Source organism: Oreochromis niloticus, linkage group LG3, assembly GCF_001858045.2.
Source record: "Oreochromis niloticus isolate F11D_XX linkage group LG3, O_niloticus_UMD_NMBU, whole genome shotgun sequence".
NCBI lineage: Eukaryota > Metazoa > Chordata > Actinopteri > Cichliformes > Cichlidae > Oreochromis > Oreochromis niloticus.
This window is the reverse complement of record NC_031967.2, coordinates 66536299-66544208: the sequence shown is the minus strand read 5'-3', so window position 1 is coordinate 66544208 and position 7910 is coordinate 66536299.

Sequence of the window (7910 nt, the reverse complement as noted above, 5' to 3'; positions counted from 1 at the left end):
TATGGAAATATCTGATGTCTTGATGAATCAAGCAGATATTTGAAGTTTACACAGCACCATTCTCGCATGAAAATATCTTAAAAGTTTATTTTGTGACCTATGGCGTTATTTTTGTGCCACAAAACCAGCCAATCAGACTTGGATGCAAAAATATCTGATTGGCTGTTCTGGTCTCCAATCAGCTTGAAATGACGAAATGCAATATCCCAGAATCCATTTCGTCCAAAACTCAAACGAGGCAGTGGCGGAGGAACGCAGAGTGGCGGAGTTTGAAATATTACTCTTTCTGGGTCACTATGGCGTTATTTTTGTGCCACTATTCTGAGCGCACATTAAAAAAAAAGTTGAGCCCGTCCCATCTCGATCAAGTGACGAGGACAACGATGTGACCGTTTCAGGAGATGATAAAATATTTCTTAACACCCCGATAGCTTGCTGAAGAACTCGAGTTTCTTCTCCCCCCTCCATGCTGTCAGACACTTGAAAGTGACCCGCGCGTGCTTCTCAGCCAATCACAGCGGTACAGACACCCAGCCTTCCGTTTCCATTAAACTCCTTCCGTTTCCACTATACTCTTTCATTCACATACATTATTTTCTTGCATACATATATTTTCTTCAGACATGTATGCATTCTCTTCTTACATACATATATTATTTGTGAGATTAAATGCATATTGAATGCATGTAAATGAGAGCAAACTGTAGGAATGCATAAATGAAAATGCATGTATGTTAGAGTGAAAATTTGTAAATATGTACATTAAAATACATGTATAAGAGAGCACAATATTGCAATGTGTGTGTTAAATATGTGTAAACATGAGAATAAAAATATCTAAATATACAAATTAAAATAAAACTATATGAGAGTGAAAGTATATGTATGTGAAAAAAATATATATGTATGTGAGAGTGACAATACATGTGTCTGATAGAAGAATATATGTATGTGAGAGTGAAAGTATATGTGTGTGAAAGAAGAATGTATGTGTGTGAGAGTGAAAGAATGAATTTTGGCTTGTACGGCCCCTCATAGTCGTTGTTGTACATGCAATCATTTCTGTTTGTTTCATTGTGCAGAGAGTGATTCAACTGTAATCTACTCAACAGTGAGAACAGAAGCCATCAGTTATGGAGAAATAGCCATCACACCAAAGAGGATCAGAGGTACAGCTGCTCTGTTTTTAACTTTGGAAACTGCCAAATGAGCTGCTTGTTTCCAGACTGTTTTCAGTCTTTCTGCTAAACTAAGCTAATCTTGACCCAAGTTCAGGATATCAAACTGCCCATCTCTCCTAAAGGAAACTGTTTTTCTGCCATTTCAAACATTTTCTTTAAAGTTTATCAATCACAGCAGTACAAATTATAAATATGCGTAGTATAAGTAAAACTGAAAGCTCTCAGGTTTTTATTTTTATGTAGCTAAAAAGTAATACAATTTTTAATAAATAAATATTTGTTTAGGTAATAAATAAATAAATAAATAAATAAGTAAAGCTTTTTTTTCTTCACTACCTGTTCTTCCGTTGAATGCTCAAATTAAACATTAATTTTAAATTAGGTCAGTGTTTTGAGTTCACATTTAGTAATCCCTCCCAAATAAAGTAGTTTGCTACACTAGTTACTGTATAATGCTTCTATTATTGTAGCATTTCTGTCACAGCCCACTAGCTGGTCAGCACAGCAGCTGACCAGCTAGCGGGTGTGTTCACTTCCATCTTCAATGGGTCCCTGGTGAAGTCTGTGGTCGCCACATTCTTCAATAGCTCCACCATCAGGGACTACAAGCCCATTATCATCAATGGAGCTCCAGTGGAGAGGGTGCAGTCCTTCAAGTATCTCGGTGTCCACATCTCCTCAGACCTGACATGGTCTGCCCACATTCAGGTCCAGACCAAAAAGGCTAGGCAGCGTCTGTACCACCTACGACAACTGAGGAAGTTCAGGGTCTCACCAGAGATCCTCAGGACTTTCTTTGCAGAGGCTGTGGAGAGCATCCTCACACAGAACATCTCATCCTGGTTTGGGAACAGCTGTGTTAAGGACCAAAAAGCTTTTCAGAGAGTGATCCGGACAGCAGAATGTTGCTGCGGGACTGCTCCCCCCCCCTTCAGGACATCTACACCAGGAGATGCTGGACTAGAACCAAAACAAAGTCCCGAGAGTCCAAAAGAAAATATTCATATACACACATGGGTGCTTGGAAAACAGTTCAATCAGTTCTCTGCAGGCGACGGTTTGGAAACCGCAGGTGGTGGCATTGCAGGCGACGGTGTGGAAACTGCAGGTGGTGGCGCTGCAGGTGATGGTGTGGAAACTCCAGGTGGTGGCGCTGCAGGTGACGGTGATGGCTGGACGGGCTCCTCAGAACCCCCAGCGGAAGCAGGAGGCTGGATGGGCTCCTTGGACCCTCTAGCAGAATCAGGTGATGGCTCAAGCGATCCCTCGGACCCACCAGCGGAGACAGACTGCTGAATGGGCCCCTTGGACCCTCCAGCGGAGACAGACACAGAACCAGTAAGTACAGGGACCTCTGGCAGGCACAGAACAGAACCAGCTGGTTCGGGGACCTCTGGCAGCACAAAACAGAACCAGCATGTTCCAGAATCTTTGGCATGCTCAGATAGCAACAGCGGTATGCAGTCCTCAGAGGGCTGAAAGTGTTCACCAACACACCCATTAAAGGATGGAGGCGGAAAAGTGAACTCGCTGGTGCTCTCAGCGGGTGATGACGGCTGAGACTGCTCAGTAGAGTTCCCAGGTGAAGTAGCTGGCACTGGCGTATTAACCTGCAAGGGTCCAGAGTTGGCTGGTGGCTGACACCCAGCCTCTGGGGAGGCCCTGGAGGGAGTTACTCAGCTAATGGCTGAGCTAATGGCTGAGCAGTGGGCAGAGCTAATGGCTGAGCTAAAGGCACTACAGGAGACTGAGCTTAAGGCAACACAGGAGGCTTGGCCCAAAGTCCGGCTGCGGTGAATGCGTTTCTTTCTCGGAGATGGCTCCGACGGGCCGGGTGGAGTGACTCCAGTAGCCATGGGTGATCAGAAATTAGTCACTTTAGCCTGGCTTCCACAGCGCAGAGAAACTCCTTTTCCTCATGTTCGAGCCACAGGTTAACCAACCTCGAAACAGTCAATAATGTCCTCTTGGAGCTCCTTGGGTGGGGCAAATGATGCCGGGTCCATAATCTGACTGGTTCATACTGTCACGGCTAGCGGAGTGAGCCGTGTGGAGGAATGAACGAGGACCCAAATGCAGGCATTGCTGAGATGCAAGGGAGGTTTATTACAAAACAATAAACAAGGCGAGGATGGCAAAACAGAACTAAAAGTAACCTGAACTGGGAGAAACTAAACAACTAAACAATGAACCTGAACACGAAGGAAGGAGAACGGAGGTACATGAAGGATGACAGCAGGGGGGACACACTGTAGATTCACAGACGGAGCACACAAGTTCACACAACCTCAATACACACTAAAGAACACAGGGAAATTTCACACAGGTGGGGAACACAGCTGGATCTGATGAACCTAACGAGACAGCGAGAACACTAATATCAGGGCCCAACAGAGGGGGCAAAAAACCAAAAGCCAGAATGCCAGTTCACAAAACCATAATAATAATAATAATAATATTATATTACACAAAACCAAAATCACTGAGTTCACGGACTCAGGACAAGGACAATTTCTTTGTAACATGGTGATGAGATGTACTGTCACATAGTTACCAGCTCATTGTGAGGCTTGAAGGCGTCCAAGATGGTGCCTTTGTTTGGTTTCAGTGCTTGTGCCGCTAGTACAGCTCACTGGTATAGTTTTATACTGGCCGCTATTGTCGCCTGCAATGCTATTTTTACTGTTCTGTGTCTCGATTTTATCTCTGCCATCTATATTTCTGATTGGGGCACGCTGTTGTATTTAAAAAATTCAATGCAGAGCTACTTTGACAGTTGGGACAGTTACAGGAAATTTTTCCCTCCACCTTTTGTGTGTTCCTCACCTGAGTTCACGTTACTCTACATATCGGTGGGATTCAACACGAAGAAAAGAAGGAGGGAGGGGAACCAGGGCCGGTGTCCAGGTGCGACTGAGAAGGTACCGAAGATTAGCTTCTTGGATGTGGGAAGATTCCCAGTGCCTACGACCAATGCATCTACTGTCACCTAGTCCCGACGCCACACTTCAGTTCCCAGGTCTGATGGCTCCACGTTCACCTTTCGTCCGTCGTCTGACCGCGGTTTTGAAGGCAGAGGTGATGTACTACCATGGATGTCTAAGGAGCTAATTTAAACTTCTTCCCAAGCTCCTTAGACTACGATGACCTGGATGACTGAGAACCTTCACAGACATACTACCATGGATATTAGCTCCAGCTAGCCCTGAAGTCACCGCCAGGCGTAACAGATGTAGCGGTGCGCTCAGGTGTTTAATTCGAGTGCCACTGCAGTCAGCTGTTGAGTGCACCAACCAAATGCCATCGATCAGGTTTGCCCTGCTCAACACTCGCTCAATCACAAACAAATAATTTATTTTAAACAATCTTTTTGTGAAGGAATCTCTCAACTTCATGTGTTTAACTGAGACATGGCAACAAAACATGGATTATACACATCTGAAGGAAATTTGTTCGACTGGCTGCTCTGTCATCGGAACTCCACGTCTTTCAGGACGTGGCGGAGGACTCGCTGTTGTGCACTAGGACAGATTCATATGCAGGTCGTGTCCAAATTCATGGGCTGCATCCTCCTGAGGACCCGGCCTTCGCGGTCTACGTGGGCCGGGTCCTCAGACGGTCAGGTAGGCCGGAAGTAAACGGCAGTGAAATTGGACGGTCTAGCCTTCTGATTAACGTCACCGCTGTCTCAGTGGAGTTTAATAAACTCGGCCGTCTGCTCCTTGCTATGTAAAATATAACAGGACACTGGCGTAAATTCTCAACCGTCTCACACTTCTGTTTAATCGGTTTTCTGTTTGACGTTTGGTCAGCTGTATAAAAACCAAGGAGGAACCCACTCGGGGGATTAATAGTTTTATTTTATCTAATCTAATCTAATAACTTTAATCTCAGCCAAACCGATTTACTCACGAACAAACAAAACACTGAAAAAGCCCAACAATAACATATTTAGGTTGTCTCAGGTACTTATATACTACGTTTAACCCGAGTAGCGAAAGTCCGCGGTGATCTGAAAATGATGTGCCGGGAGTTGTGCCGTTCTCAGCGGCTTCAGTGACCCTCGAGCTCCCGGCTCGCTATCGAGCTGGTGGGTAGCAGGCGTCTCCGAAAACGTCGAAGCACCTTTCCAAATATGCGATATCTTGATAAACCGAGCAGATATTTGATGTTTACACAGCTACTTTCTCGCCTGAAAATATGTTAAAAGTTTATTTTGTGACCCAGAAAAATTAATAAGAGTAATTTTAAAACGTAGTACCGGCCGCCATTGCCAGAAACTAGAGTTTGGCTGGGCCACGCTATGAATTCTGGGATATGGTGGGCCAAGAAGGACACACCCGACCCATCCTCAAATTCGGGGAAAATGAGGACGCATTTGTCGGCTGCATTCAGAGCAGTCTACGAATTTGGACAGCCTTCGGCGCGTTGCTGTGACGTAGTCGGTCTACAAATGCGGCCTCAGGAGGATGCAGCCCATGAATTTGGACACGACCGCAGACTGATGAATTCGGATTCCTTCACTTCATTTGAGCTGCAGATGCTTAAGGTCGGCTCTTTGCAAACCTTTTATTGTATTTTAATTTACCGACCTCCTGGACCTACCGAAGTCTTTCTAACTGAATTTAACGACCTCTTGTCATCCATTATTAAATTAGAGAAGGTGGTAATGTTGGGAGATTTTAACCTTCATATTGATGATGCATCCTGTAACATGGCTGCTGACTTCATGACTATCACAGAGTCTTTTAACTTTAGGCAGCATGTTTCTGGTCCCACACATATAAAGGGTCACACATTGGATCTTGTTTTCTCCTTGGGTTTAAATATAAATGACATTCGTGTGGAAGATGTCCAGGTGAGTGACTATAGCTGCATATATTTTAATTTGTCGTTTTATTTGGATCCCCCGGCTCCCAAAATCATGATTAAAAGGCAAATTATAAACCAGAATGCTGCCAAAAGGTTATCTGCCATGTTTGATGCTGAAATGACTTACAATGATTTGGACTCCCTTGTCTCATCCTTCAGTAATCAGTGTAATTCTATTTTAGACATAGTGGCACCTCTGAAAAAAAGTACTGTCCTATGTTTGAAATCTTGTCCTTGGATAAATGAAAACATTCGTAATTTCAGAAGATATTGTCGCAAGTTAGAACGTTTGTGGAAGGCTTCCAAGCTTGAGGTTTATAGGTTACACCTTAAAGAATCTATCCTCTTACTAAATGACATGTGGAAAAATGCCAGAACAGTTTTCACACCTCATAGCTTCAAAAAGAATGACCCTAAGTTCTTGTTTAAAACAATTAAGAGTGTTGTTTCTCCTGATGCTCCTTGTGCACCAGTTCACTCAATGTCTGAATGCAATGAGTTTATGAACTATTTCACAAATAAGGTCACCGCCATTAGGTCAAGTATCTCTGCATCATCTTCTCAATATCAAACTTACAACTTGCTCTCCTCTGATACTTGGTCCTCTTTTACTCCTGTTACATTACAAGACATCAGAGTCCTGCTTTGTCATATAAAACAGACTTCAAGACCCCTTGATGTCCTTCCGTCCTCACTTTTCACTAGTGTGTTTGATTCCATTGGCCCCTGTATTGTGGAAATGATAAATATTTCCCTTCATATTGGCTCAGTTCCCAGCTTCTTTAAACAAGCTGTTGTTGAGCGAATATTAAAGAAACCTCACCTGGATCCATCTCTTCCTAACAGTTATAGGCCAATATCCAAATTGATTTTATATTGAAAATTTTAGAAAAAGTAGTAGTAGAACAACTTAACTATTTCCTGGATAAAAACGCTGTTATGGACACTTTCCAGTCTGGTTTTCGTAAATTGCATTCCACTGAAACGGCCTTACTTAGAGTATCTAGTGATATCTTGATGGCAGCAGACTCCTGAGAGTACACAGTTCTGGTCCTGTTGGATCTCAGCTCTGCTTTTGACACTGTAGATCACAGTATCATGATAAACAGACTCACAAACTTGTTTGGGATTACTGGTGTTGTTTAAAATGGTTTATGTCATAAGTAGTAATATACCTATGGCTGTTTTGTCCCCCCCCCCCCCCCCCCCGGCCCCACCCACGCACCCCACTTCCCCTTTTCCCCTGCGCGTCCATGTGTGTGCGTGTGAGCGTGAACGTACTTTTACCCGTGCATGTGAGTTCGGGGGTCATATGAGTTTACATGTGTTTAATAGCGTTTTATTTAATGACACCATTATGTGTTTTAATTAAACTGTTTTTAAAGGGTTGTATAGGTCTCAGAGCTCTGTTATTTAGACATAGATGATTTAATTTAGCTAGTTTAAGAGTATTTTACTTTTAGTTTAACTAGTTAGGAGTATTTTGCTTTTTTCTTTAGTCCTCTGAAACACACAGGGGCTAATAGTTTTTAAACAGAATACCACAAACAACAGATATTCCTTTAGAAATAAACAGGGATACTTCTAAAACTAGAAAGTGCATTTTCTGAAGAAACTGCAGTGTGAATGCTTGAATCTGAGTGTATGCACTGAAATGAATTAATTGCTGAATTTTAAGTTAAAAATGTTGAATGAGATGAAAAATACAGAAATTTGCACCTGAAAACAAAAGTGCAGAACTGCTAAAAGCTGATGTTTACACAAAGGAAGAAGTTGGAAAATAGCTGAAAATGTTTTAAATGTAAATAAATTAGAAAAACCTAAGGAATGAGAAAAGAAAATTTAGAGTCAGAAAAC